Consider the following 21,400-nt stretch of genomic DNA (forward strand, 5'->3'; position numbering starts at 1 on the left):
CCGCGAACGCCGACGTTTTGTCAAATTTCCAGCTGGAAAAGTAACGAAACTTTGCACTTACTTCTTTCTTCTTTTTTTTTTTTCGTTGTCCTTGTTGCGCACAAAGGATACTTCTAGTGCCATTTATCCCGTGCTACTTTGAGGCTATTTCTTGCCGATGATGCGAAATTTTTTTTTTATCCACACTACCAACGCAAAAATTATTTGGCGCCCCTTACAATAATTACCAACTTGTATGTTTTTCTTTTACAAACCCGCCCGAAACGACTAATTATCATTATCAAACAACATCAGTTGTCAAAGAGCGAAACTCCCTGAGAAAAGGAAATTTCGCTTATCCAAGAAGAGCCATCGTTAGATAAGACGAGCGGTACTGGTGGTGACACTTGACGACAGCAGTTACCCCGCCAGCGAATATCTCCGCACACGCGGTACACGGAAGAATAGCTACATTCGGAGAATGGCCAACTGTGCGCGCGAGCGCCCTTTTGTAAATGGCAAGCGACGAGAGAGCGAGAGCGGCTGCGATGCTATCGGCTAATTGCCGAACGTGCGGAGTAATTAGAATAAAAAACTTGTGCTCGGGACCTCTCGTTTGATCTTCGCGTGCGCCTCGCTCCTCGGTGTGGATGATACCGTGAAATGTACAAGACGTGCTCCGCCTGAAAGCACGCGAATTGTCGTGCCCTCTGACGTGTGTGCGCCTGACGTCATGACCATAAGCTCGAGGTTCTGCCACGAATGTTTGTGATCTCAGCTGTGCGATCACGTGAATTTCACTGATGGGATTATCCCTTCAGATTTTTCGGCAATATTCAAACGGTTCTCTATACCATTTCAAAAATATTGACAATTTTATGATCCGCGATTGATGGAAATATTATGAATTCGTTGCTAAATTTGTAGCGGATGAACAATAAAAAGAGCGTAAAATGTTAATTCGAAATAAAAATAAATTTACAACAATTGCAATTAATGAAACACTAATAACGATTCATCTCTAGCGCAGATGTATAACATTTCTCTTTCATGCCATACAACATGCTGAGCCACCTTTTACGATGAGTAAAAATGTATGCCTATAGCTTAGCTAATAAGCTTTGATTATCCGATTATATTTATATTTGCGCGAAAGGATACATAAAACCGGTAAAAATCTCTCATTAAAACAAAATTTTATCGGGGGAAAATCCACATTAGTTGGAAATTATTGCTGTTGGACGAGCGAACGCTTTGTAGATTATTCTTATAACGCGCAAAAATAATGTATTGTCTACATAATGCGGAATTTCAAGATTCCTTTTTAATGGAATGCTACTTAAGTAAGCGGAAAGCACGCTACACATTCTACAGAAACAGCTGATCATTAAATTACTTGGAAGGAAAAATTAATTTAACCTATCATACCAAGTTGTCGCCTTCATTTGAAATTCTTGATTAAGCCTTCATCCTATTTCAAATTATCAGTTTTCATCTATGTTACGTGATCAAACAGGTCAAGTAACAGGTATCGTGTGATGAAATGAAGCAAATGTCGCTTATTAAAATTTCCGCGTACACTTGGACGGCTAATTGTCAGGGTAATATATGAGATCGACGTTGGATAAGAATAATTATTACCAAAGGCAAAAACGGAAGTAAACTAGTATTATTTGGAAATCAGCTTGAAAAGACTTTTTTATTGAAGGCAAAAGAAGATCAAAACGGTTAATGATCTACACAGCATCCATCACGACAGACAAGACGAAAGGGCTCTATATATAGTATATATATGTGTGATATCGCAGAAAGGGAACGGCATTGCACATGGACGTGCCAGCAGCGCAGTAGCAGCAGCGAAAAGGGTACGTACGTACGTAAGGGGTACATGTACGACCACCCCTCTTGCATAGGGTATACATGGGGTGTACGCGACTGCGCACTGAAGACTTTGCGTGCCCATATACAGGGAAAGTAGGGAGGCTGCATAGAGCGAGAAGAGCGGCGGGGATGTAAATGCTGCTGCTGCTACTCCCGTGATGTATCGGATCGATGCGGCATCCCGCATCCCATCCTCGGATGTATGTACCCTGTAGCCCTCCCCCGCCTTATACTACGCGACCTGAAAACGTTTACCTTTTGCCATTGTGAGCGCCAACCAAGATTTACTGCACACACGCTTCTCTCTGTCTGTCTGTCTATCTGTCTATCTGTCCGTCTGTCTGTCCGTCTGTTTGTCCGCCTGTCTCTCTCTGCACTCTCTCTCTCTCTCTCTCTCTCTCTCTCGATGGAAATGCTATGCCCTTTAACTCTGTTGCAAAATTCTTCTGTTGGTTATGAATATTCACCAATTTTAAAACATCACACTAGAAACCGTGTATGCAGCCAAACATCTTTTTTGTAGTATATAAATACTATTCGCGAGATTAATTAGTTCTCAGTAGAAGAGTTTCTAATTGTTATGTAGTAGCCAAATTATCATTTAAATTTTCTTGAGTCTATATTCGAATCGCTGATAATTGCTGCATCGTTTCTAAATAATGGAACTGCGCTGCGATTATTTTCTCGTATCTCAGTAATAAATGTAAAATTTCAAGCTCGTAATTACTCCGTACTACTTACCTTAATGATTCAATTATCATGAGATCTAAAACACAAATCGCAACGCAGTAAAAAAGAAATCGACATCGAAATGTATAAGGCAATATTTCAGTTCTCTCCGGCAAAGCTAGCGCATCCTTCGCGCATCGCATCTCGAGTCCTTCTGTACACGAGTGAAATAATACCTGTTATTCTTCTTGATCGGGTCATCTATAAATTTAAATTCCAGTGTGTACGTATCGAAGAACATGTATACCTTGCGAGACTAGCGAAGTGCGACTTTGATGAACGTACATGCACCCATCATTCAGGCGCGTTTGCTGAATTATTTTTACAAGATTTAATTATGATAATGACAGCCGCGTAATACTCTACGGTTACCTTCGCTTTCCACGACTCGCTTTCAAACTTCCTTTACACTTTAATAAGTATTGCCATAAATAAGAGATGCATATTATATGAATTCTTAGATGGATTGCTTCCTTTTACATGTACTGCTCATTTTATTTTTTGCACGATACTTTGAGGATACCGATCCTTAAAGTACTTGTTGTACTGGATCGCGAGATTTTCCACTCTTAACAGATATCATATGGAACTTGTTGTTGCCCAAAGAAAGCTCGATCGGTGTTGAATCGAGCATATACAATTGAATAATCGAGCGGGGCAAAACCGAAAAGAGAAGGAGGGAGGGACGATAGGTACGTTTAGCGGGCGCGCGGACACACACGATTTCACGCTCGGAGTGCGTTTTATAATGAGCAGTCCCCCGGAAAGCATGTGGATGCATTAATCAGCGATGCCTAGTGGATTCCAAGTAAGCTCGCCGCTGCCGCCGTTCGAGCTTATTTCGATGCGCGCTCCCCTTTCTTCCATCACGCTGCAGCGATCAAAGTTAAACGAAATATGCTTCGTTCTTTCTTTTCTGCTGGGATACATCGGGCTACGTGTGTGCAGGCGAGAAACGACGCCAGATCTCGGTTCGCCGATAGCAGCCGGCGATGTAAAGCAGTAATAAGCCGAACGTTAATTGCAGTCGTAAAGTTGGTGGGTGTATGCACAATGGTATAGGCGAGCGCATCTCTCATTAGCTCACCGCGTGTACGCGCGTCACTAATGATATGTATATACGCGCGCGCGAGAAGAGCCGACTTGCTTTCGCGCGGTGTGTTTGTTCGCGAGAGTTTGCGCGCGTGCGCGGCCTTAATGGCCGTTGTAAGGCCTGTAAAGCGCGCATATTTTCATAGTGCATAATCAAACGCGCTGCGCTCGGCAAACTGTGACGGCTATCATTCGCCTTAGCTCCGAGGGAAACCGGCGCGAGTAGCCGCGTGCATGATGAATTGTTAATTTCAACGCGGTCGCATGTAAATTTCGCGCCCGAGAGATATATTGTTGCTTCGCAGTGCTTTTCTCCGGCTGCGATTGTGGGATTTATGGAGGTTATTTCCGAGTGCGAAAATTCAAATTGTCCCTCTTATATTACCCTTGATATCTAAATTCTTTCGATGCTTACTTTTATGCGCAGTCGTTAACGGCTACAGCCTCAACTTTTTCACACGTGTCAGGAATCAGAGGCTCAAAATAGATCTTATCAAATTATGAATTAAGCGCTTTTGAAAGTCCTAATTCAAAATATCATTCGACTCGTTTACCTAATTGGTTTTAGATTATTAAATTAGCAATAATTTTATTACATCCTACGCGTGTTTATAATTGTCGTAATAAATGAGCCAATTATATAAAAAAATACTGTATTAATATTAGATATATTTAAAACGTCATGCAGGCAGCGACTCCATGCCGATAAGAGCTAAAAAAATGGCTTCAAACGAATGCTTACATTATACAAATTGTCCGCCTAAAGTAAAGCTCGCGGAAGTTCATGAATTTTCATCACTGTACGCGGCCGCAAAAACATACACGTAATACAATTAGCATTTATAAACTTATTTAATACTATATAAATAGGATAAGAAGCGTCTTATCCGCGCGCGACGCGCATTTGGGCGCACCGTGGTGCGCCTTCACGCTACCGCCACTTGGACTTGCTGCTGCACGCGAGCTAATTGTTATTTTCCTTTATCGCGTGTCTTCGTGCTATTTCTCGCTCTGATTATTTTCGGCTTCGGCGCGTACCATTATTCTCGTCTTGGCGCTAAACAACACATCTCCGAGCGCACGCAACTGAATGACACAGAAAATTTCAACAATTAGCATGCGTAATCAAGTCGATTTCTCGTTTTGTCCGTTCAGCTATCAGCATTCGGCTCGCAGAAAAGAATTTCGTTCACGTGGAAAAAAAACATGTAATGCGTGCTACGATCTCTAAATCATTTACATGAAATAAATTATTCCCGGAGTTTCATGAGCACAGTTTTTGTTAAGTGTAACCATGTAAGGCAGATATTCAAATATACATAGGCTGTTAGCCATTGCAGAGAACAGCGATGAAAGTCACTTTTTGCAAATATAACAGAGTATATTTACATGTGTAATTTACATTTAACCATAATGATCCATTTATTATTTTCCTCGCGATTAGCATAACAAAAAAATCTTAATTGCCAGTTGAAAATAGAATCGATGAAACGTGTAGCAAAGAACAACGATTAAACGCTCGTAAGTCGATGCAAATGTTTCGGTGAGTGGCGATTGAGAGCCCACACGCGCGTAGCTGCTTCATTTCCGTGTACGTGAGAGAATTCGTTGAGCACCACTTCCAACGACTATTTGCGAAAGCTCAAACGGTAGCTCCTCCTCGTAATTAACGCGCGAACACGCTGTACTTGAGCGGCCGAGGCAAAAAATCAAGCAGTTCTCTCGTCGTGAAACGCCGAGTTAAGGCAATATTCTAATGAGAGCGTACGCCCGTATATTAACGGGGCGCAAAAAATTGAAGGTTCGGAGGCAGGCAGGCCGAGGCATTTAAAGTTATGCGAGAACACGGGCGCGTCAACGCGGCCACGGAGGCGCCCGCACCGCTGGCGGCGGTGCGCGCATGTGTGTGCGGCAATCACGCGATCTTTGCGTTAAAGTGCCGACAATCCCGGTGTTCTCTTTCCTTTTCACAGATGCGAAACGATGTGCTGCAGTGGCTAAAAAATAACTTTATGCCGCTGGAGCCTCACTTTTCCTCCTACTACTTCAACTTTATTTTTAGTTGCGATTCATGTAAATAATCACGATTACGCGATCAAGTCAATAAATTCTGTTAACGAAATATTATATAAAAGAGATTCAGAATATCAACTGGATTATATATATATATACACACATAGATTCTTACCCATAATATTTTCAAATGTGTAATTAAACTCACGAATAAACGTAGGTTTTTTCCTTAATAAATAAATACAAATTAGCCAACTATTTGTATTTTGTAGATGCCATCTGTCGTTCGTTCTCTCTATCACTTATCAAGATTTTTAATCTTAATGAATTATCAAAGCTCAAAATACTTGGTCGAGACACCTTGCAGAAATAGTAAAACGAATTAAGCTGATTACTTTTATGAAAAACGCAGGAAAACGAAAATGTGAACTAGAAAAAAAAATGATTTGAATGACAATTAAAAAGAAGCGCTAGCTTTCCTCGCGAGAGAAAAAAAGATGAAAGAACGCCATCGATTTTCATGCGCATACCAAACGAGAAAGTTTTAGGAAAAAGTTAAAGAGCCCACGTATAATCCCCCGGTAATTTCCAATTCTATCCCTAAGGCGAGTAGCCGCAATATGATCACCGAAGAAGAGAAAGAGAGAGAGAGAGAGAGAGCTTTGAAGTATATTGGGACGCTGCCGGGGTCCAAAATTTGCGAGTAAACGTTATCTTTTCGGTTGGAATTAGGAAAGTGCGCACAGCCACGTTATCGTTTCAATGCAAACTGTCTAACGAACCGACTCCCCCCCCCCCCCCCCCCCCATCGACTGTGCGCACACGGTATTCATCCTAAATGGATTTGGCTTCATTAAGCGCCCCACTGCCAAAGCATTTACGAGAGAAAGACACGGGTCAACCCCTACAAGACCTTTCGCCTTTCTTTTGCTTTTATATGTACTTTCCTACTTCTACTTTTTCTCTCTCTCTCTCTCTCTCTCCTATTTCTCTCGTTATTCTTTCGTATTTTCTGCTTGCTTTGTTGGCTCACTCGTTAGTCAATTGCACTACTGGATTTCCTGTAGCTTGGGTTTTCTACGCGATTCTTACGTCCCCCTCCTCTTCATTCGTTAAACTCTGCGACGTTCGTTTAAATAAGCTAGTCTGGCGAGCGAAGGCAAAAAGAGCACATCGTAACAATAAACGAATCACTTTGCTCTCCATCCAACAACGACGACGACGACGACAACTCGGCTTCATTATTTCTCGTCCAAGGTGTTTTCTCTCTCTCTCTCTCTCTCTACTCGCTCCTCGTCGTCTCTCTGGGCTTCTCTTCTCATTTGTCGGCGCGTCTTCTCTTGCTCTCGTAACTATGGCAACAATGGCACACTGGCAATCAGCCTAGCCCACGGAATTAGCGCCGCGGAACTTCCTGTGCGGTTAAGGCAGCGCGCGCGGCGTACGGGCGCTCGCCGTAAACTTAACGCACGCGTGCCACCACGCACTCTGATCGACGACGCTCCCGAGGAAATCATGCGTGCAGTTGTGCTTTTGTAGAGTAAATATTGCTGGTACTTCTCCGTTTTTTTTTTTTTTTTTTCTTTCATGAATGTATCGAATACGCGTGTCGTTGAAGCTTAACCACCGCAAAAATGATGCTCATCTACTTGAATGCAAGCGCGGATGTTGAATTTGCATCGTGAGTTCGCTAACGCAGTGACGCTCGACTGACTCGTGTTTGCGGAGCTGGAACTCGCATGCCCGCGCCATTTTAAAATGAAACCGTAGAAGGCAAACTGCTGCTCTAGAAGCAACCCTCCAGCCAATGAAAAAAGTACGCGCATTTGCATGAGCCTTCACCCTCGTGAGAATAGCCACCCTTTCGAAGCAGCCCTCTCCGCCAATGAGCATCGAGCAACTCCATTTTTTAATGTGAAAAAGCCTATCCCTACGCGCAACCTGTCGCCAAGGGTTGTTTCGGCGCAGGCGCGTATATGCAAAGTACCACCCCTCGGCCAAGACTCGAACCTCTTGAAACCAACCACATCCGTCTATTTCCCTCCCATTTAGATGTTGACGAGGGTGCAAATCCTCAAAGGTTTTCAAACTCGAATGCTAGGGCGGGAGTATCTCCGCGCGCGTTATCGAGTGGCAGCAGGCGCGACTTAAAAAATGACGCATCGCTACCACCAATCACACGGCGGGTGGCCGATTGAGACGCATCTCCTTGGGCTTTATTGCGGCTACTATTTTTTCTCTCCCTCCCTCCCTCTCTTCTCTTCGGTGACGGCCTGTCGAGTCTCGCCTCCTGAATTTTCCAGGGCTAATCCGATTTCGTTCGGTTTTCATATAGAATAAAAAAAACGGCCGGCAGTTAAGCTCGAGGGGTGCCCGACTTTTTAAAGTACTTCGGGGCGATAATGCGTTTATCTTTTTTCGACGGGGAGAATTTTGCGAACGTGTCTATAAAAAGCGGCTTTTTTCTAATTTTCTCTTCCGTCGTTTGTTATTCTGAATTAAAGATGTCTGCGAGCGTACACTCTCGTGGTCGCGTAGTAAAGATTTTTCGTGAAGATATCTTCGGTAATTCAAAATTATGGATGGGGCAGAAGGATGACAAAGATAAATTGATTGCCATTTCTTTGTCTTGCCACGGACGTCAATTTAAATCGGCTTAATTCGTGGAATCTACCCCCAAACTAACGAGACTCAGAGGTGAGTGTTCGTTGTAAAATAGACAATGAAGCGACAGTGAAAGTAAACGAAAAAGAAAAAGTGAAAGAAATTTAATTTGGTGGGCTAAAATAACTGGAAGAATGGTGGCGACTCCGAAGAAACGCCACACAGGGAAATAAGAGCAAGTCTTTTTTTGACGGGCGGAAGGGAGGGAGGCGAAGCGCCCATTTCTTCCTTCTTTTAATCTTACTTTCCCGTAAACGGGCAGCCAGGCGTTAATTCAACAGCATTGATTGCCACACATACACACACACACATACACGTACGCGTATGTACATCCACAAAGCTCCCACCGAGTCTGCTCGCAGATTCCGGACCCTCGCCGCCGCTTTCTTTTCCTTTTCCTCGTCATCCCCTTTTCGTGTACTCGCCCGATGTCTCCTCTGCCTCTCTCTCTCTTTCGCTTTCTTTCCCTTTTTCCGACGGAGGCGCGCGCTCGCGCTCGCTTTGTGATGCGTTATACGCCCGAGGAGCGCACAATCAAACGTCGACTCTCTAATTTTGTTTGGATAGCGAAAATTGACATGGGCTCTTTCTCTCTCTTTTTCTCTCCTTGCTTTTGTGACGAATTCTTGGGATTCTCGAAAGAGAGAGAGAGAGAGAGAGAGAGAGAGAGAGAGAGAGAGAGAATGCGAGCGAGCACGGTTGTAGCTGCTTTAAAGCTCGGTTATTTAATTGCTTTTTCGATTTAGATTGTTATCTGTTCAAAGACCATTTCGTCTGTGAAGGGAGTTTGAAATTGGTTTGAAATCAGTTCGCATTCGATGTTTCTTTAATCAGTTTTCAATCGCACACAACTGTCATTCGTCGAGATTTGCAGTATAATTATAAATTAAAAAGATATCATCTTACTTGAGGTAGTCATTGTACTAAATCGATGCCACTTTAAGATAATTTTTTATCCAACCAGAATGATTAATGAAATTTCCAGTCATCGAGCACACGCTAATTGTTATTTACTTATCTAAAATCAACGAATATAATACCTATATATATTTGATTGACGAATTTAATGCACTACCCAACGGTTATTTTTTTGCAATTTCCAAAAGTGAATTTTCACAGACTGGAAATTCGTTTTTTTATCGTTAATAAGACCGGTGAACTATCGCGCTTCACCCTGATACTCCTTTCGGGAATGCACATACATACACACACACACACGAACACACAAACACAACAGTAGAACAAATATATAATGAGCGCTTTTACGTATCCGAATCGTGTAAGTAAGTTGTGACATCATTATTTTTCACATTTCTAGGACTATCAACAAATGAGTAATTTGTAACAATATCACAGTTACCTATAAACAATGATTTAAAAAATAAAATAACTATCAAAATTTTAACTCATAAGAGGAGTAACTCAATTTATTTTAGCGAACCATGAGTTTTTGTATTTAAACCAGAACAGATATTAAAAATTGAAATAAAAAAAATATTCTCGTAATGTTTATTCATAATTCGTTATCAATTTTCCACATAGTCCCGTATTTGTAATAAGTATATCCGAATAACAATAGTAATTGGGGTGACACTAGATTTATTTACACTCTAAGAAATTGACACAAGGTAGTTTCAAAGGATAAAAGAACTCTGATCGAATGGTGCATTGTAGTTATATAATTAAAAATATTTGGATGCATTAAATGATTTACAGTTAACAAAGAGAAATTGGAATTGGCATTCGTCGTCCGAGCAGCGAACGAATGCTGCGAAGCAAATTTGAACTTCGGTGATGATTAAAACCTATAGAACCGTCATTCTTGATAGTACGAATATAACACCAAAGCTTTGTGCCGCTATAGCACGCGTGAATTGAAAAAACCGAGGATAGTCCCCGGCTGGATATAGGCCTAGATTGGTTCCGCCTCCCTTACACTTTGGCGCTTCGGATTATTTCCCATCGCATGACATACGCATATTTCATGACCAGCAGCAGTCGATCAGCAATTCATTCATGTAAGTGCTAACAGCGAATTCTGAAAGCTCTGCCACTTGCATTCAAATGAGCTAGTTGGCAAATCAAGGTTTCCCAGGGAAAGACGAAGAGGGGGAGCGAGCAGCGAGCTAATTTCTTATGGAATCGGGCGCAGCTGTCGAGCGGACTAGCGCGCGGGTTCAATGGAATCGTAAAATCGATAAAGGCAAAAGTAGAGTCCCGAAGAGACTTAAGAAGAATGCTCGCTCCATGCAAACGATCGAGATAAATGATCCTGAGGGAGGAACTCGACGCGCGGACTTCCGCGTCAAAGGGAGACTTTTCGCGCTCGTCTCTCGCAAGAGCAGCAAAGAAAAAGAGAAAAGACACAGAGGGTCAATCTATAATAAAAGCTCGAGAGTAGCACTCGCTATCTCCGCTCGGCAAACGCCTCGTAAAAAAAGGAGGGGACTTTGCTTGAGAACGGATTACGAGGGTGAAATCGTAGGACTGATGGTCATCGAGTGTATGGCCCGTCATGAAATTCACACTCGAATTGTGTACTCGGATAAAGAAGACAGAGAGAGAAAGAGAGAGAGAGAGAGAGAGAGAGAGAGTAAAAGAAGAGAATGAAACCTAGGCTTCTTTGCCGGAAGGTGTTGGCTTTGGCTTAGATGTATTTGATCGAATAACATAATAAGAGGCGATAGATAGCTTTCAATTCTCGTTTCAAAGGTCTGATTATTTTATAGCCAAAAAGTTGAGTAGCACCAAACAGCAAATGTTAAATTTACGTTTATTTCTTGATCAGTATGACGATGCAAGAGTTTATTAGGAAAATGAACACATCTTTAAGAATGAAAATATGGAAAAAAGTAAAAATTATCTGAGCTTTTTAAATATCTTTCTCAAACAATTGCCTCTACTGTCGATTACTTTGATGCGAAGTCTTTAAAAGCTAGTAATGGATTATTGCAATCACTAGGAAAGCAAATTTGACGTTATGCAGATTCGATTATTACAAAATACGATATTTTTTATGTAAGCCGACGATCGCTTACTGATAAATTAATTACTGGCATTAGAGATGTGGTCTGTTAACACCGCGAGGCTCCAATATATCTGCATACACATTAAAGGCAAAATAAATGCTAAAGAGCGCACCGCGCCAACAAAGCGTAAAGGAGGAAGAGTCGTAAACGTAAAAAGTCTTTGGAGCTTTTAGCTCGCATGGTCTTCGAAGGAGTCGTTGTAGCTCCACTCACCTGTCGGCGAATGTGTGCAGCACTCGGAGCAGCGCGTGCCTGAAACGCCGCATAATTTCCGAATGTTCAAGGTTTACGCAAACCCTTATGCTAATATTACCGAAAGATCTTATCTGCCGCGGTCTTTAGAGCGCGCTTAGGCTGACGCACGGCACGGACCGTTACTCTTACCCGCAATTACCGCGACCTTGACGTTTTTCAGCTTTCCGCTGAAAAACGTTTGTGATCCGCGTGAATGGATTACGACGGTTTATGGTCGGTGTACGTCGCTTTGATAATCTTTTATCGAAATATCAGAACTTTAGCTTTCGGTACAAAATAAACCTACCGCGCCAAGTCAGTACGTAGATCACGTGAAAAAAGACGAAAGAAACGATGATTTCCGGTCGAAGGAGCGATTCTTCCAAGCAGTTATGCACACGAGGAGCCTCGCACGCGGGCGCGACCAGCGATACATTTTTGGGAAAATAGAAGAGCAAGCGAGGAGCCTCCGAGGAGCAGAGCTGGCATAAATCGCGACGCGCGCTTGCTTTTCCTATAATTTCGTTTATTGCAGTTATACTTCAAGGTGCAGCTTGCCGGCCATGCCCGAACCCAGCGGATCCATAATACGATTTACAGAAATGGCAGCAGCGCGCGACAGAGAAAAACAGTTGGACGGGCGAGTTTTCGCAATCTCGCGCCGCGGGAGACACGATGAGGCATCACGCCGTGGCGTTTTGTCTTTGCTCCTGTTACGTGTGTATGTGTATGTGCATCGCGAACTTTGACCATTTAGGACAGCCGCGGTCCCCTGCGATATTGCGATCTTCGCGTACGACAATTTCACGATAATAACCGGCGAATTGCGAATTGACGTGCAATGCTTTGAAATCATACAAATTATTGGAATGTATTAGTGATATTAGACATTTATTGAAATAACAGGATTTGCTTTATTATTTCTATTTTGAATGAGACCCACAAAGAGATCTACAGTTGTTGGATTACTGCTCAAAAGCATTTCGGATTGCGCATTCCAACTCGAATGGCTTTCGATCATTCGTCAGACGAATTCTTTTAATCCAAATTAGATAGGCGACTATTAGTTCGGGAAGCAAGTAGATTATGAGAATTCTTTAAAATACATTATTTAAACGTTGCTTATCATTCACGATCCGAGTCTGGTTTCTCGATCGTTTCAAGCTCCAAACACATTTACGCCTACGCTGCGCCTTCGGCTGCTCGCTCATATACACCGAGGTGCAGACAAAAGTTGGAGTAAAGATAGTCATAAAAGCAGTAGGTACAGTGCAGATGCCGACCAAACGAGGTTTCTTTTAATTAAACTGTCGCGCGAGCAGAAGAAGAGCGAGCGACCCTTCAGAAAGAAGAGAGAAAGAAAGAGAAAGAGAGAGAGAGAGAGAGAGAAAAGAAGCTCGGTGGCGAGCGACGTAGCGAAGCGACAGGCATACAGGCGTTATCAGCGCTCGCCAGCAGTTCCCTTTCCGATGGGTCGCAGCTTATATTCTGTATCTCGTTTGGTTCCCAGAATCCGGCAGACCGAGTATGATATCGACAGGGTGCCACGCGCGCGAGCGCGCGCGAGAAAGAGAGCGAGTCTAATTACGTGGATTCGACTTACCCGCTTAAAGGCCCAATTTTTGTCAGGAATGGCCGTCCTCCCTCATTGTAGTCGTCGTCGTCGTCCTCTCCTCGTTCTTCCATGATATCGATCTGAAAATTGATATCGATAACGTTATGACGGCTTTTGGCATGTTTTATTAATATTTTGCTGTCGTTGTATTTACTCTTGTTATTACTTATATAACGGTATTGTTATGTTATTACTTGCTGAAATAAATGCTTCATTCTGTATGAGAACACGGTCGTTTCGTGAGATCCGAGCTTCCAACGACGCAAGTCGTTACGATGGATAGACTGTATTTTTTTATAGGAGCTTGCAAAGCAGTGAGCTAGACATTTTCATGATTGCAATGAATCAATATACAACTAGAATTTAATTTGCATTGTAAATTTTTTCCGTCAGCAGGGTGTATACAGTATAAACATTAATATTACAATAATAATGCAGTACGAGGTATATCCCATCGGCAACGCCGACTCTAACAGCATCGATCAGCTTTCTTGGTGAAAAAGAGTACATGACCAAACATGAATGGTAGATTCAGAAGACGCGAAGCCACGAGAATTATAATTAGAATGAATTTGATTTCCGTTCACGTATATAATCGCAAGAAAGTATGGATCAACGCGCCACGTCCATCTGATCATGCGTTCAGCGAACTTGTCGAACGTTGCCCCCAAATGATTCGATCTTATTATCGTCTCTCAACCCCAGCCAAAATTGTCCGTTCCTCGACAATAAGCGACAACGTTGATAGTTCTTCGCATCGTAACGCCCGTATCACAACACTTGACAATTCATCGCGTACAGCGTAATACAGCAAAAATATTGGACGACGTGGACAGAAGCCGAGGAGTCGTAAAGAGCGCTGCGAAGCAGAGGCAAAGGAAAGAAAAAAAAAATAGTAAAAAGTGATCGTCGTCGATCGAGAGAGGGAAAGACGGAGCGCAAGAAAGTAGACGAGATCGACTGCGGCAAGCGGGGCACATCGCGTGTGTAAGCTCGCTGCCCTTTTTTTCTCTCTCTTTCTTCTTCAGTCCAGTCTCGCATAGGTCAACTGGATATATGGCATCGTTATACGAGCTCTCGCTCGCGCGCGACGTCACGTTGGCCGATCGTATAATGTCCAGCCCCTGCCGCACCGCTGTCGCGCGCGCGCGCGCGCGCGTTGCCGCCCGGACTCACGCTCGGCGCGATTTGCACGCTTATTACCTCCTCTTGGTTTCTTCATCGGTGCAATTTGCATCGACGGCTCTCCGTGCCGCTGACCGGGAACGCGAGCCCTTCTCGAATTTCAACGCGATGCTCTTCGATTCGCCTATATATCTATCCGGCTTAGACTCAATCGGATGAAGCATCGCGCTTGCGGATATCTGTCTGTAGTCGACCGTTCTCTTCTCTCCCGATATACGCCGGCCAGCGAGTCGGAGGCTCCTATATATCCTGCAGGGCGAAATTACTTATAATATCAGCCAGCAGGCAGACACGCCCGATCTGCCGTCGGCGTCACTATTGCGCCGCTAGCGCGCGCGCGCGCACACACAGTTGCGCCTCGATCCCGTAGAGAAATGCTCTCTTTATTATCTATCAGAAGCAATCTACTCGCCGACGCTTTTCTCCTGCCTCTCTTTTGTATTACTTTTACTTAGTTACATTCTTCCTTCCTGCCTCCGTCCTAACTTGCCCCGACTCTCGGCAACTTTCAGTCACATTTCTATATCGCTTAAATGCTTCTGATAGCACGACAATACCATTTTATACTCCGCTGGCGTTCCGCCGACGGAGGCGCGAGAGGGATCGTCTCCTCTTCGAATTGCCGAAGCTCGTCCGATCGTAAACAAAGTGCTCGCTGCCCCGAGGCCAGCGACAACGGCATTCGGCTCGCGTCGGGAAACCGAGCGCTTTCTCCGCGTCGGCGGCTCTCGCTCATTAATTTCCAGTTGGAGCTCGATCGGCGGCTTGTCCCTCGGCTGCCGCGCGCGCGTCCCGGGAAATGCTCGTGCCGCGCAAACGGTCCAGCTAATTTAGAACGAGCGTTCCGTGAAATCGCCGGGCTCAGCCGGATAATGAGAGGGCGAACGCCGTCGCCGCGACCAAAAGACATCCATCCCTTGGACCGCGGCAGTCCACGCGACTGCTAATCACCGGACTACGCTCGTTAGCGAAATTCAATGCTGTACGGATCTCTTACCATGTCCGACAAGTGTGGCTAACAATCTGCAACGCGTCAGGTTCTTTTGTCGATTCTCAATGAGCATCAGAGGATAGCATTGTATTTGAGCAAACACAACGCTCTTTTTTCCATCTTTCCTCCTTTCTTGTGGTAATGAGAGAAAAAGTATAAGGTTTCCGCGAGCTGCAGCACGGTTCGTTAAAAAAAAAAAAAAAAGAAAAAAAAAAGGAAAGGCAACAACGAAACAAGTTATAACATTATTACCTCGAAAAGCGAGTGCCTTATTACGATGGTTCTTTGTCGATGCTACGATATTTTCGAAGTTAATTGCGTTTCGGGAGTAAGTTGCTCAGGCAATGATTATTTCCAGGCAGCAGCTAGTAGTGGCGCTAAGGGGTCGCCAACTCTCTCTCTCTCTCTCTCTCTCCTCGGTCCATTGCAAAAATCTCTCTGATCCTCTCGCCTCCTCGCGTTCGATCTAATACACAGCGCAGAGCAGAGCCACTCGAGCGTGCTCACTTAATTCCCGCTTCGAGATGTAATTTGTGTCGCTTTGAAGCTCGGCGCATTGTTCTTACTCCCAGTCCGCCAGAGAGGGATATAACGAGCTCTCGTTTCAGCGATTCCCTCGTTTACTCGCCTCCCCTTCCCTCTCCTTTGTCCCTCCTTCTCGCCCTCTTTCTCTCTCTCTCTCTCTCTCTCTCTCTCTCTCTCTCTCTCTCTCTTCTTCTTTTCTTTGCAAACGCGCCTTTCATTGTATAAAACTCAAGTGTTTTCAATTACTGCGCACACTGACGATTCTTATTATTCCTCGGCATATATACACTTGCGCAGTGCGCGCTATAGACTTTTCAAAGATTCCTCTCGTTTCCGAAGACCGTCAATATTCATTGAATCTTGGTCGCGAAGTAGGCCAGTCGTGTGCCGCGGGCTGTACGCGCGAGAACTTCAAACAAAATTACGAAGAACGCGAGAAAAAAAAAAGCTCGATCCCCTCCGACGGGAATGTTTATCTATATATCCAGTTGAGATTTTTTCCGTGGAAATGGGCTCTGCACCGAGGGAGAAAGAGAGCAACAAGAAAAGCATCAGGACATGTTTTCTCGCTGCAAGAGAGTTGCTGCATTGTTCCCTTCGCGGAATCATAATCGTCGGTAATATAGTTTTTTGCCGACTTAATCGCGCCGCGCCGCAGCGGCCGATTCGCTCGTTAAGATGTGAACGCCGGTCCAGTCGCATTTCTCCTCGTCGTTTGCCGCGGACCTCGCGCAAGAATCTTCCTATCGTCGACGGGAACAGCAAGCAAAGAGAGACAGCGGCTTTTCTTCTGCTCTGTGTGTTTCGGTAAAAAATTTTGCCGGACTGCCGAGTGTAAATGAGACTCCGCTCGATTGTGAATACCAAGTAGTCACATTTGAATTTCGTTGCTTTTATTTTCTTTTTACGAAAGTTTGCATTGTTCTGACAATGTTTATATTTTTATTTGTCATTGTATTCTCACAAAAAAATATCGATATTGCTATAACAAGCTTTTTGCATTGCACTTGTTAACGCCTAATTGATGTAACCTCATCACGAAGTGTATAAGCGAAAGAGAGGAAAAATGTCGACGTATCAGATTAATCAAATAAATGAATTAAAATTTAAATTCTGGCTGAGAGTTAAGTCGCTAATTGCGCCTGGAACAGATACGTGCGTCGATTTGCAATGCAAGCTCGGGCAGTGCGGATTTGGCCGGTGCGAGATGGCGAGGAAAAAAAAAACAAGAGCTCGCAGCAGAAGGAAGAGAAGAAAAGGAGAGAGGATTGAACTCGTCGTTTGAATGCTAATCAATCGAGATTCTGCACAAAGAAGCGACTTTACGCGCTGAGGAAACACCGTGACGCTGTGATCTTAAGTGAGAGAGCTTCGATGCCTTCGATGCCGAGAACGCGCGCTGCGCTGATTGCGTGCAAATGAGTTGACTTTCGTGACTTTGTAATTGGGTGCTTGAGATTGACTTGTACTACTGAAAGTATGCTGCTCGGCACTACCACTTTGTCTTCAGCGAAAGGCGTAACTTTACTGGATAAGTGCGTCTGCGAAGGCGTTTCGGAAAACAAAAAATTTGTTTAGAATGCGATAAAATGAAATCCGCCTCGATCGTTCGTTGATGGCGTGTACTGGCTGATTTCCGACAACCAATGGGGGGGGGGGGGTCAATCGGGGATTCCTCGAGCACTCGTTCCTTTCCCTCTGGCGCGTGTGTACATCTGGGAAGCGCATTGGCAGTGGCGAGAGCAACAGCAGCAGCTGACGGCTGCGTCGCCTCGATAAGAAGCGAAAAGAAAAGAAGAAAAAAAACGAGAAGCCGGAGCAAGGTGAAAATGAAGTCGTAAGGCTCCGCGAGTCCTTGAGGGGAGAAACGAGAGTAAGAGTAGACAGCGGCGCACGATGAATTTTCATTGGCCGAGGCAGTCTTTTTGTCCTTGGTTTCGCTTCGACGAAGCCAAGACGAAGAAATCGAATTCCTGGACGCGCCCCGCGAGCAGCATGAATATTCATGGCCTCGCTCCTTCTGGCGCTGCTGCGCGCGCGCGAAACGAGCCACGTCCAGGCCGCGAGGTTGCGCTGCGCTTGAAAAAGCGGCCGCGTGCCTGCGCAGCGAAATTAAAAGCGCGCTCACCGGCGGCAAAATATGCATCGGGAGAGGGGAAAAATCCGCGCCGCGGGAATGGCTTTTCGAAAGAGGCGAAGGAGCTAAAACTGGCTTCGGTGCGTGTCCTTTTCTCTCTATATAGCTAATGGCGCTCGCGGGGATGTTTTGCCTTCGCGAGAGCAATTTCAAAAGTATTTTCGAGGAATAACCGCGCGGCTGCCGATCATTATGAACCGAGGGCTCGCCAGTAGAAAACAAAAACTTAAGCTCGAGATCAAATTAAATTTCATTGCCGCGGCGACTAAAGGGATTTTAATTCGTCTCCGGTTACCAGGAATATACTTGGAAATCTGAATATCATTAACATTTTTCAAATGCGCTGCGTGCTCCAACACACACACCAAGGAATTTTGCCGTAATTCAGTTGTGCTCTTTATGCCTTTAATTTAGGTATAACAGTGATGCCAGTATGCAGTTTTTAAGCCTAACTATTAATTTTAAATACTGCTGAAAAATTGCATTTGAAATTACATTGCTATTTCAATCGATTCATTAATTGCCCGTCTCCAGTTTAAAAATAATTTATTTCGTATAGAACATTCAAAAAGTACCACAATTGAACGAAGATATGGTAGAAAGAAAAATAAAGCAAAGTAAAAAATTTGACAACGTCAGCTAATGAACATGCAAGCAAGAGCTTTTCTCCCTCTTCAAATTCAATCTTCGAGCCGGGATTCACATTGGCAACATTAACGCGCGTTCTCTTCAATTAACGGTGAATCAATCGATGCCGGGGTCAGGGAATTCCGTAGAAAATCAACCGACGAGGGCGAAGGAGGAGGAGAGAACAAGTAATAAAGCAAGAGATCAGTAAGGAAAAGAAATGAGAGCGAGAGGGGCAGTGGGCCGGGAGAACCGAGGATCGAGAAAGAGACATGAAAAGGTAGTAGAGGATGCAACTTCGATTTTCTCGCTTGAGTTTAAAGAAAGTTTAAAAACCGCAACAGTGCCTCGGGAATCTTTGCTCTGCGGTTGTTTCTCTCCCTCCATCTCTCTCTCTCTCTCTCTCTCTCTCTCTCTTTCTCTCTTTCTCACTCTCTCTCTCCTCGCCCTGAGACATTCTTTGCCAAAGTACACTGCCCAACTGATTGTATTATTTGAAGCTTTGTTGCTACATCGAACCACCATGGTTTATATTTGTCTTCGGAGAAGCGCCACGCAACATTTTATTTAAAACTTTGAAGACCACATCCTAAACTGAATAGAAGTTTAAAAATTTCGGTGCCTTTGTTGCGGTGAAAAATATAGTTTTTTCTGTCTGGCTTTTTTAATAATATCAAAGAAACGATTTTTTTGTACATTAGTTTGTTCGAAAAACTAATGTTTTTAAAATACCATGACAAAGAAAGAAAAAAAAGGTTGCAATGCAGTGTCGTCGCTACTTTCATTTTCAATATTGCACTTACACTGAAACAGTGGTACAATTGTTGGAAAAAATTCAAGTTGCAATACAAGCAATGTAACCGCACGTGTAGCGCGCTGCTCTTTGGTACGAAGCGGCATTAAGCGCTTTCAAAAATAGATCTGTTTGCTGCTAAAAGCACGTTCTTCTTTTGAGCGTGCAAGCCGCGTACATTCCTCTCAAGACTTACAAGCTGTTCGTCTGTCGATTCTAATTTTCGAAATTTTACAGATAGATAGCAGCTTGAAAATTTAGATTTAATGTTTTTTAAAGAACCGCCACTACTTGATGAAAGTAGTACCGCTACAATCGCGCTACGCGAGTATCGGGGCGATGTAGGTAGTGATATTACAATTTTTATCTCAAATCTGCTATTTTCGTACATTCCATTTGTTCCTTCATTTGAATATATCATGCAAGATTCTATTATAAGATACAAAAATTGCCTTTGTTGAATATACAGAGCGCCTTGTCCCGCTCTATTCTTTACATCCTTTGAATATTTATAGGGTCTGGGCGTGCGAGTGCGCGAAAGAGAGTCTGTTGTTCCATCAACCAGAGTCAGGGCGTGCGAATATATCTCTTCCTTTCAAACATTAAGAAACTAAAAATAAATTAAAAAATATGAATGATAGAAAAGGAATTGAAAATATAGAATTTTTCCAATATTACGCAACGATCTTATCGAACACTTTTAGCTTAAATATCGTAGAATCGGTTATCTCCAATTTGCCTGCGATGGTTTTCAACGCAAAAGTAGTGAAGCACACGTAACTGTGGAAATCAAATCCAAGTCAATCTCGTCGTGGAAAGTTGTTGAAAAAGTCAATTAATCCCCCCGATCGCGCGGTCCTCTACCTATGTACACTTAATTTTGCTCAATGGTAATCCCGTCTTGGAAACATCCTCGACAGATAGCTAAAGCCTACACGAGACTCAAGATGTTTACCGAGTCCAACTCTCTACTTTCGAAGAAGAAAAAAAAAACAGGCAGGGCGGGAGAGAGAGAGAGAGAGAGAAAGAGGGAGAGAGAGAGCTTTCAAGCAGCCGAGACATGTTGACGTTTAGCTAAAATAAAGTTTGGTTTTCCGGCGAGAGTCGCGGGAGCGCGGTGGAATTAATACAAAAGAGTTTGCCGGCGCTGGCGCTGCGCGACCCCCCCAGCAGCGATATCAAGCGAAGGGATACAGTTTAAAGCCGGCCATGGGTGGTCCCCGCGGCGGACAAGGGGAGGACCTCGCCAAATATTTGGTTAGCCCGGGGCTATACACTCCGCTAGAGAGGGAATAAGAAACGAGCGAGATGAAAGACTTGTGTGTTGGAGAGGACCGTTAGATAAGGAGAATGTCGGGCATTTTTATTGGTTCCCGGCAACGGATCCCCAATACCGTAGGTTGGGTCGCCGCTGTGTACGCGGGCATCGGGAGAGGACGCACACGTGTGTCCTAGGTGCGGCTAGTCTGTGCGACGACTCTCTCCTCTCCTTTTTCAATTTGGCTTTCGACGCGCTGGTCAACGCCAACGGACAATTTGGATTTTGCCATTTTCAGAATGCCATTGCGGATGCCACTGCCCCGCGAGCTTCTTTTCCTCCGCGTTACGTCAGTCGAATGGAGCAAGGGCAGCCTTCATCTTACATCGTATCGGATTTGTAACGACGGTCGCGAAAAATTAATTACTTGACAAAAGAACAAATCATAACCGCTTTAACGACTGCTCGGAAATCAAATTAATGATACAGACGCGTAATTACAACGGTAATTACTCTTTCCAAGTAATAATTATAACATTTTTCATAAGTAACGTGATATGTGGACACTTTTTCCAACGATATACGTATATCAGCAAATTTAGAAAACTTTAAATTATAGTTATTCCATCATAATCCTGTTATAATAAG

The 21,400-nt window shown here is 43.9% G+C and overlaps 1 long non-coding RNA gene across 2 annotated transcripts in view; it reads right to left on the bottom strand.

The window, feature by feature from the left end:
* The window catches only part of LOC131663606 (uncharacterized), a 65,412-nt gene that overhangs the window by 17,308 nt on the left and 26,704 nt on the right, over positions 1-21,400 (bottom strand). For both annotated transcript variants that reach the window (XR_009301865.1, XR_009301866.1), the window contains exon 2: positions 13,225-13,316. This is a non-coding gene — a long non-coding RNA (uncharacterized LOC131663606). The remainder of the gene's footprint in view (positions 1-13,224; positions 13,317-21,400) is intronic.

Source organism: Phymastichus coffea, unplaced genomic scaffold (assembly GCF_024137745.1).
Source record: "Phymastichus coffea isolate CEN01 unplaced genomic scaffold, Cenicafe_Pcof_1.1 PCOF00036, whole genome shotgun sequence".
In the NCBI taxonomy this organism is placed as follows: domain Eukaryota; kingdom Metazoa; phylum Arthropoda; class Insecta; order Hymenoptera; family Eulophidae; genus Phymastichus; species Phymastichus coffea.